The sequence below is a fragment of the Ochotona curzoniae genome, unplaced genomic scaffold, assembly GCF_017591425.1.
Source record: "Ochotona curzoniae isolate NIBS_2020 unplaced genomic scaffold, NIBS_Ocur_1.0 scaffold_3835, whole genome shotgun sequence".
Classification (NCBI taxonomy): Eukaryota; Metazoa; Chordata; class Mammalia; order Lagomorpha; family Ochotonidae; genus Ochotona; species Ochotona curzoniae.
In genome coordinates, this window is record NW_024467114.1 from 16581827 (window position 1) to 16591472 (window position 9646).

General features: G+C 44.5%; 1 pseudogene; it reads right to left on the bottom strand.

Moving 5' to 3' along the window:
• LOC121145597 overlaps positions 1-5548 on the bottom strand; it is a 28170-nt pseudogene extending 22622 nt beyond the window's left edge.
• Between the last annotated feature and the right edge of the window lie 4098 nt (positions 5549-9646).

Consider the following 9646-nt stretch of genomic DNA (forward strand, 5'->3'; position numbering starts at 1 on the left):
GACAACATTTCTTTAATCCGGTTATCCCAGAATCAGGGATGAAGCTGAGAGCAACAGGGCCTTTCCCCAAAAAGGAGAAATGTGTTCCCCAGGTAGCAGAACAGGCTCAGGCCACAGGATATTTGAGACTTCTGCCTAGGACCCCATCAGCACCCAATCCTCCCAAGTGAAGAGCTAGCACAGAATTGAAATGGTGGCCAAGGAAGTCAAGATAAGGATGGGTGAGAATGCGCTGATACTATTTTGGAATAAATAATAGATTTGTGTATTATCCTATTTAACTACGAGTTAGAAAAGAGTAAAACAATAACATGAGAAGTGTGCAAAATTTCTGCAATTAACAAGAAAATATAAACAAAATTACAAAGCAGATGTAAATGCATACTCAAAAACTAAAGAATGTTTAAGTCAGCAGTTCACTGACACATTCAGGAAAATCTCAGAAGCAAAACAAAAACAGTTGTCAAAAATTCAATAGAAGAAAATGGTCCTGATATGAGAGATCTCCATTTCTGGTGGGACACAAACCAAACACAAAGCAGCTTCTGGCTTTCTTAGGATGATTACATTTTAGACGGTTTCACTCCCCACCCCTTCCCTGCCTTCTTCTCCCTTCCCCTCCCCTCCTCTCCTTTTCCCTTATCTTCCCTTCCTTTCTCTCCCCTCCCTCCCCCGTCTTCCCCTTCTCTCCCTTCTCCTCTCCTCCCCTCTCCTCCTCTCCCTTTCTCTCCTCTTCTTTCCCCTCCTCTCCCTTCCCCTCTCTTCTCCTCCCTTCCCTTCCCCCCCCCTCCTGTGCCTTTCCCTTCCCTTGCCTTCCCTTCCCTTCCTTTCTCTTCCTTGCTATCTCTCCTTCTTCCTTCCTTTATTTTCCCCTCTGGTGTTTGCATGTTTAAAATGAACATCTGCTATTTTTTAAAAAATCAAGAAAAAAGCTATTTTAATTTAAAACAAAAACTGTGTGATGATATACTGTCATTAAATGACAGCCACACAGGTAGAGAAACTTGGTATTACCTTTGATTGCTTTAAGGTCCTGGCATTTGAACATGATATGTTAGTTAAGATAAGTTGGGTGTGAGGTTGAGTCAGATACACTGTAAGGCCAGGAATGAGATGCAGCAAAAGTTAAAAGAACAATATTACAACTGAAGAAACTACAAACGCAGTAGGATGGGAAACTCAGCAGGTGCAGATCAATGGAACAAGAAGCAGTGTTTCTAGGAGGAAACATTAAAAAGTTCATTAAAAGTGAAGTTAAAAAGTAAGTTTTTTGGTGCAAAAATCATGACATCAATGTACAGGGTTTTTTTTTTCACAATATGTACTTTCTTTGAACTTTTTGAGGTACCACTGTATATTTAATAATTGATGAAAATGACATTCCATAAGGGAAAAAATATATATATTCTGTCGAGATTTATGGAAAGTTATAAATGTTAGAGCTCGTCTTTATTCCATATAAAATACTATACTTCAAGTGTTTTGGATTAAAGAGTCAGCTACCAAAAGTATTTAGATGAACATATGCGTGAATATCTATTTGACTTGTTGATGGAGAAGTTTCAGCACAAAGAAAAAGATTCCTGTAATAATCTACATATAACATAATCTGAAACATAGAAATAACATTAAAAGGCATAATAAAAAAGGGAAAATGCATTGATGTATAGCAGGCGATGCTGACTAAAATTTGGAAGTCATTCTAAAACTTGGAAGTCTGAGGATCCTTAATATAAAAACATTCTCATTAATGTATATTGATATGCAAAAGTTCTTCAAAACGTTAATGAAAAGCTCCTATTAGGAATAATCTATCCATTGATAGAATAATAATCTATCCATCGATAAAATTCTTTGCCTACAAATAAACATCTTCTAATTTTCCAGGTGTTTTTTGAGATGTCCTTTTATATAAATTTATATGTGATTAAATCTTATTCCAAATGCAAAAGTATGAAAATAATTCCTTTAAAGGAAACAGACAATGGGGAAAGAACATGGACAGGGACTCAGAGTTGCTGAAATATGCAACCACATGTTGTAACTAATTTAAAAATCTGAATTAAAACAAAGCACATGTGCCTGGGGCATGATGAAGGCTGGGTCAACATCCATGGCATGTTCTCTATTGAAACATGAACAGGTGAATACTTCCAGGAAGATAATATGACAAATACAAAGACATTAAAGATATCCATGCTCTCAGATCCAGTAACTCAACTTATAGGAATTTATCTTTAAGGAAGTAATCAGATATTTATTAAATATATAAATAGATCTCTTCAGTAATATTTATAATTGCAAAATTTCAAAGTGACTTCCAAGCACAATAATAGTAGATTGACTTAAAAATGAAGACACACTCTCTTGCTATATTACTCCTAAGTCATTAATATTCCAAAGAATAATTTGGCTGTTGGAAATAACACGGTGATTAAGTGAGAATAACAACCAAAAACTATAGTATGATTGCATTGTAATGAGCATTTCATTGATGACCTCACGCAATTCATTTTTATAGTTGCTTACACCTTTTACACGTCATATGAAGAAATGTGCTGTTTTTAAAATCAGGGTGCTTTTAAAAAACACAGGATTAGGTAGTCAAGAGGATGGACCAGAAATTTGCCCGGATTGCTACCTGCTGTGGAATTCTTTCTATACAGATTCACCAGAAGAGGGCGCCCCAGTCTCTCCTCATCAGCAGAGTAGCTCCAGCACTTGGTGAGGCTGGGACGCTCCAAGACCCCATGGCTGCACATTCCCCGGGTGGTGGTGTTTCTTTTCTGGGTCTTCCTGTGAGTGTTTCCTGTAGTCACACCACTAGCAGTCTATGTCGACTTGTGTCTGGTCAGCCCTTTGCTCTGGCTCCAGTAGGGCAATTGTTCCAAGACATGAGTGCCTTCTTATCAGGGAAAGATCAAATCACAGCAGGAATCTACCTTCTGGCCTTGTGTTCTCAGCAACCAAAGGCTCCACCGAGGTAGCCAGCTTTATAGCTGCAACCTCAGGAGTGGACCCAACCACCCACTGCACCTGAACGTTAGGAGTGCGTGCTATTCTGCCTGGTGCCAGTTAGAGGGCAGCAGACCACCTGGCATCCTGCATTGTGTAAAGGAAGCTTCCAGCGATTGTGTAGTGACTATGCATTGTGACTGCACGCAGCTCTCTCCTGCCGCAGTCATCATGTGGGCAGCTAAGAGTGCTTACAGTTCAGTACTGAGAGAGGGGAACCCATGTAATAAATTCTCCTATATAATTACTCAACTACGCATCATTGTCCAAATATCATAAAACCCAGCCTTCTCTCTTGGTCTATCATTCCATCTCTCACACACGCCTAAGAAAGCTTTATTTTGACTCCTTCAGATACCTTCTGGTTGGGCCTGCCATGAGGGAGTGAGTGAAAACATCTTATAAAGTGGTTCTACCAAGGGCCCCAACCTGTTGCTTTAAGAGGATGAAGTATAGCTCGTCCTAGGGGAACACATTTGTTTTTCTTAATACATGCAGTATTATAGAGATGCTCCCTTTTCATATACATATGTATGTGCATACGTGCATATATTTATGTATGTACATACGTGTCTGTATATGTATAGAATAAACCTTTCTTCATTTCCCCAGGAATTTGTGGAAGCTTATTTGCACCTGTGAATGTCTGCTGTGTGTATGGCCACTGGACAGCCTGACAGTGTGTTCGAACAGCAGTTATAGGATGCTGAGCTGCCGGGAATATTGGGATGAGCATCTTTCGATTTTCATCACTTGCCCTTTCTCATTTTCAGAATCTACTTGCTGGACCAAGAGTGATCGGTGTGGAGACTCGGCCACGGGGATGTAGACTGGCGTTTAATGTCCAAGCGAACCTCAGGGCACGGCTGGGTCACTGTGCTGGCCGGCCACAGGGCACTGGATCGTCTCAACAGTGTGCAGAGTTAAAAGAAAAAGTTCTGCAAAGTTCAGTTAAAACAGAAAAAGGTTTTAAGGAGAGAGAAATACTGCTAGATTGTGCACGCTTTACTTCCTTTCAGGCCTGTGCTATGCGTGGCATGAATTCAGTCGTGTGCCCCTCTCAGGGGTCACCTCTGCAAAGGGAGCTGTGACTGGCCCTGCCTTGCCTGTGGTGGGCATTTGGACGGGGAACCAGTGGATCAACGGTCTCTTATTCTCTCTCTCTCTCTCTCTCTCTCTCGTTCTACATTTTACATAAGTAAAACTAAGTCGTTCTTTTACAAATAAAGCTGAACTTGAACTCAGGCAGTGTAACCACAGGAGTCACCTATTCCCCCATTACCTGCCATCACGTCCTCATGCGAGGGTTTTGCATTTCAGAGCTCTCGTGTGCAAATCATGTGCTCGGTTATTGTGCAGCCATGTGTGGCTGTGCCCACTGGTGTCATCTGGATCCTGTTCGCTGTTGCTTTCCCCCTGGGCCATCATGAAGTGAGAGTCACTTATTCAGGATGCTCTCATCCTAGAAAATGCCTCCATCCCCCAGCTAGGGGATTGCTCAGAGGAAGACATTACTTCCTGGGACAAAACTCCTCCGTGAGATTTGGCTTCCCTGTGTCTCCACCTGAAACACTCAGCTCTTCTCTGAGTCTGAATTGAAGGTTATGGATGCTTGCTCAGAGGGGGAAAGTGTGAAATGATAATCACTTTCATATGACACTTGAGAAACGCTATAATAAAGCTGAGTAAATTGGAGCATGAGTTAGCCAGTCCTTTGCCTAATGATGTCACCCACTTTGTGCTTCCTCCAGCCTATGATTAATAAAGGGGGGTTATTACAGTAACTCACTTCCAGTGGGCAGCAGTGACATCAGCAGCAGCTGAGCAAACGGACTACATTTAGTAGTGCGTGTGTATGTGGGCATTTTTTTTTTCCTGTGACTAACATGAAGCTAACAGCATCTAATAAAACAAAAGCTCCTTCAAAGTTGGGGAACTTGGTGAACTTTTTTCTACAGGGAGCACCATTCGAATGATTCTATTTCATAGCTAAATGATGTTAGAGTTGGCCAAGATGACAGTGCTGGCTTTCCATTCCTGTTTCATTTATATGATCACAAATGAACTCCTGGTCCTTACAAGAGCCCCTCCCTCCCTCCCTCCCTCCCTCCCTCCCTCCCTCCTTCCCTCCCTCCCTCCTTCCTTCCTTCCTTCCTTCTTTTCTCCCTCCCTTTCTTTTTTCTCCTTCCTTCCCTCCTTCTCTCTCTCTCTCTCATTAGCATAACAATTTTTCTTTCTTTTGCCATTCTAGCTCATCTTTCAAAAGAAGTTCAATGAGTTTTATAAAAAGCTATGGCCACAGTTAAATTTTTTTATCAGCTGGAGATAGGTTGTAGAATTCGTGACTCTAGCTAAACTGCGCAACACAAAGATACTGCACTTACTTACTGTTTGCTTTTTCAAGCTGATAAAGATTGATAGAAGTCTTGCTTGCAAAGTTGACCTTTCTAAAATTAGAATGGGGTACCTGAAAATATTTACTAGGCATGCTGACCGCTGCCAGAGCCCATTGCCACTGCCCATGAGAGGCCATCGTGCCCATGGACATGTCCCTTGGAGCTGCTCCTATAAAGGTGTCTAACCTTTGGACTCTGTATCAGGACACGAGGGAGGCTACGATCCACTGATAAAAAACACACACGCAAGATTTCCCCCAGCCCTGACTGTGTCTTTTCCCCATTTGAGGTTACGGTCTGCAAGCAGGTGGTAGATGTATCTTCAGGCTAGACAAGGCTGCATTAGAATCAAGGTTTCTGTTCTCTCATCAGTCCAGTGGGATCTAAATGCTGAACCCCGTCCTCTCGTCAGTACCATGGAGCTTAGTATCCGACGGAATCCAGGTGAGAAAAATGATTATGCTATCTGTTCTCTGTTCTTTGGGGAGTCTTCCTCAATAATTTGCTGGAACTATAGAAAGATCAATGACTGTAGCAGATGTTTCCTGATTGGGTTAAAAAGTGAGTGATGATGAAGAACTTAGAAACATGGGTCAGGAACAGCTAGGAGGGCATATTTATTCAGTTTAGGCAGTGTTCCTTTTTATTTCTCAATGTACACATGGTCCTTTAAAAGTTCACGAAAAACGCATATTATGAGGATTCTCTGCATGGACTTGATTTTTGTCTTTTTTTTTTTGGCACCAAGCTAGACTTATCTTTCAGTTGCATGCTTCCCCATGGGCCACCTTTCTATTGCGGTTGTAACTGATTATTTTTGTGCCTATTGGGTTTTTATCTGCATGAGTTAACTGGCTCCATATTAGAAAGAAATCCAAGCGTCTCTGACTCATTCAGAAGCTGATGGAGGCCTGTGGTTCTAACATGACCATTCACTTGAGTGTGCTAGGATTCATGTCATGGAGGAGATGACACTGTGCAGCTGACATGCTCCCCTCAGGGCTGTCTTGTCACACAAAGATCTCTCGCCTCCCCTCCCCTTCCTAATGACCCAAGACATTAAGGAGCTAAGTCACAAGCCTGGGAAGTTGGCCTTCATGGTTGGAACAACAGCATTTCTCAGCCAAGCTGCACTGATGTGGGTCATTCCCCTTCTGTGAGTCCCACTAACATTCATGGGTTATTATTCTTATTGTCTGTGATATGAAGCCCTTCACAATAGTTTCCCCAGTTTTCACAAGAAACACCTGTCAGGGCATGGCCTTCCTGTAACAGCCATACCACTTTCTCTTAAAAAGGAAATTTAGATAGGATAGCATGGCTTGGAACCAGTGTTAGGATTTAGCAAAGCACTCTGTTTTATCTCTTCGGATATTGATTGTGTGTCATTCCCCTAAGGTATTAAACAAATAAAATCAAGCCACATCATGTTGTTGGTTGAGGGGAAGCCTCAGTAATCTCACTTTTGTAAATTTCACTTCAGGGAATTGTCTGTTGCATGGATTTATCTAGCATTGAATTGCTAAAAATGAACAACTCAATTCTTCATTCATTTACTCTTTTTTTTTTTTTTTCATGAGTCCTTTGCCTCCTAACAACTTGGGTGCGGGCCAGCTCAACCCCACAATTTTTCTTTATTTATTTTTATTTTTCTGGTCACCAAGATTCTGCTTTGGGGCAAAACAGGAAGGCAGCAGGCAACTGATAAGTGCTCTACTGGACACAAGAACAAGGGTTGCAACAACCATATCACCCAAAGGCAACCATTCCTGGGCTAGGTAGTCCAGCATGAAACTCCAGTAATAGGACAAACAAATTGCATAAGGAATCAAGTTATTTTGAATTATTAATAGTTTATAGTTTTAAGATTTTTTCTTGTGTATAAGTCCCCTTGAAGCACACATAAAAAGGGACTTGAGTGAAACTTTAAAATTGCGACTCTTAATCAAGGTTTCTCAACTGCAGAACAATGGGCATTTGGAACTAGCTCATTTCCCTGGTGGTGGTGGGAGGGCAGGGTGTTCAGCAGTATCTCTGCTCTGTACCCACTGGGCACCACTGGTACCCCCCTCCCAAGGCCGTGACAACTGAAAAAGTCTTCAAACGCTTGCCTAATGTCCTCCCAGGAAAAAGAGAGCCCAGTGTAGAATCACTGTTCTCTAGAAGGAGGAATAACAGTTTATTTCCTGGGCTTCATTTTTTTTTTTCTTCTTCTTCTTCTTTCCCTAATTATTTTAGTTCTAGCATCTGGGTTTCCTCGGTTCAGACAATGGCATTTCCAAATACTCTGAAAACAGAATGCTCTCCCATAGCATGTGGCCTTGTGGGATAATCTGGTGGTTCTGAGAGAAATGTGAGGTTTCAGAATGTGACTTGTGGATTAACTCTTTCTGACCTTGCCGTCCTCCAGGCATTTTTGGAGGGATGGCAGCATCTCCCCCCTGCAACCCCCGCGACCTCTAGGTTCAGGAAGGTTCAGCCACACATTTCATATAAAAGCCACACAGCCTCCCAGCCCCCTTGGTCCCGAGCCTTCCCACCAGGCCTGGGGTCTGAGCAGGAGCCAGCAGGGTTTGCCAGGGCCGAGTTTGAGGAGACCTTCCAGCACGGGCTGGGCATTCTTCACCGCAGCAAATGCCACTCTGGGGCCTGCCCACGTTTTCTGGATCCCCAGCGTGCCTGTCGAGGGAGTCACCACGCCCCCACGGGGCCAGGTTTTCCTGCATGAGCTCAGAATAACACGTCAGCTGCTGAGAACACCTCGCCAGTCCTTTGGATTTCTCTCCATAGTCACGTTTTATGTTCCATTCCCCCAGATCGGGTGAGCCAGAAATCATGCTTTTTTGGGAAACAGATCCCACCCAATCCTGCCCCCCATCCCCATAGGAAGGCAGCCCTTGCTCCGAAGCCCCCCGCCTGTGTCATGGAGCTGCAACAGGGGACAGCCACCCAGTCACCTGCTGGGGGCGCGATGGGGGAGGGGGAGCCTTCCTGGCCTTTTTTTTTTTTTTTTTTTGACCGAATCCCAGCAATCCCTGAACAACCAGCTTGAGAGAGAGAGAGAGAGAGAGAGAGAGAGAGAGAGAGCCGTGAAAAATGGTCCCCTTTTCTAGCCTGCCTGCTTGTTCCAGAAGTAGTGAGGAAAGAGACCAGTTAATAGCCTGGACCAAAGCCGAAGGACATACGGTTTGCTTGAAAAGAAAAGTGAACATTCTTGCTTGCTGTTCGCTGCCAACTTTGTATGGGGCCAGCTGCTGCGCGGGTAAACACCACTACGGTATAGGGTTAGCGGTGCCCTGCTGAAGGTGCCGCGCAAGCCACGGGGGCCCGCACACTAGCCCTGCTCTTCTGGCCCTTCAACACAATCAAGCCCTTATCCTTAAACGAACTTGGTGGTTTGTATGTGGGTTTTTTTTTTTTTTTTTTTGACCAGATCCCTAATTGTGATTGAAAACACCAGCTCCCCCAGCAAATGCACAAGCAGTGGAGTTAGCAGCAGCAAGTACAGGCCCTAATTGCTCCATTTACATAAAAGTAGAAACATACAACTTCTAAATATAAATCTCTGGCACATCGTGCCTTTTGCAATTACAGTACAAGAAGGTACCACAGTTTCCCTCCCGGCTCCTGCTCGCCGCAAGCTGCTCCGCCGGGTTCGCTAGTGGCTGCTCATCCTCGACGCGCGCAGAGCCCTGCAAAGGCTCCAGCCTGGAGTTGGAGCTGCGTGAAGTAGCCAGTAAATCAGGCCGCCTCCGCTAGGTGGTTAACGCGGTGGCAGCGGGCCACTCCGCCAGTGCAGTAGCTGCTGGGGCCCAACTCTATGAGCCGAGAGGGGGCAGCCGGCGGGTGCGGGGCGGGAGCGTTCCCCGGCTCGCCTGTGTCCGCTGGGGAGCCCGCCGGCCCCACTGCAGGTCCCAGGTCCCTGGCAGTTGCTGTGGTTTCAGTCCCTGGCACCGAGGGGCTGGGATCAGAAATTCCCAGCGGCACTCACTGAACACTGATTTTTTTTTTTCCCCTTCCTGAATTCTTTAGCTGCCAAAAGGGGGGAAAAATCAAGAGCTGCTCTTAAAAGAAGTTGCCCTTGCTGGTGCTCAGGGTAAAAATAGAGGCGGCCGCTTGGAACGGCTTGGCCCTGACTCCAGGCATCCCGCGCGCTGGGCTTGAGCCGCGGCCGCGTTCCGGCGTGATCTCTGGGAGCTGCCAGCAGGTGTTGCTCAAGGTACAGTAGCAGGGCC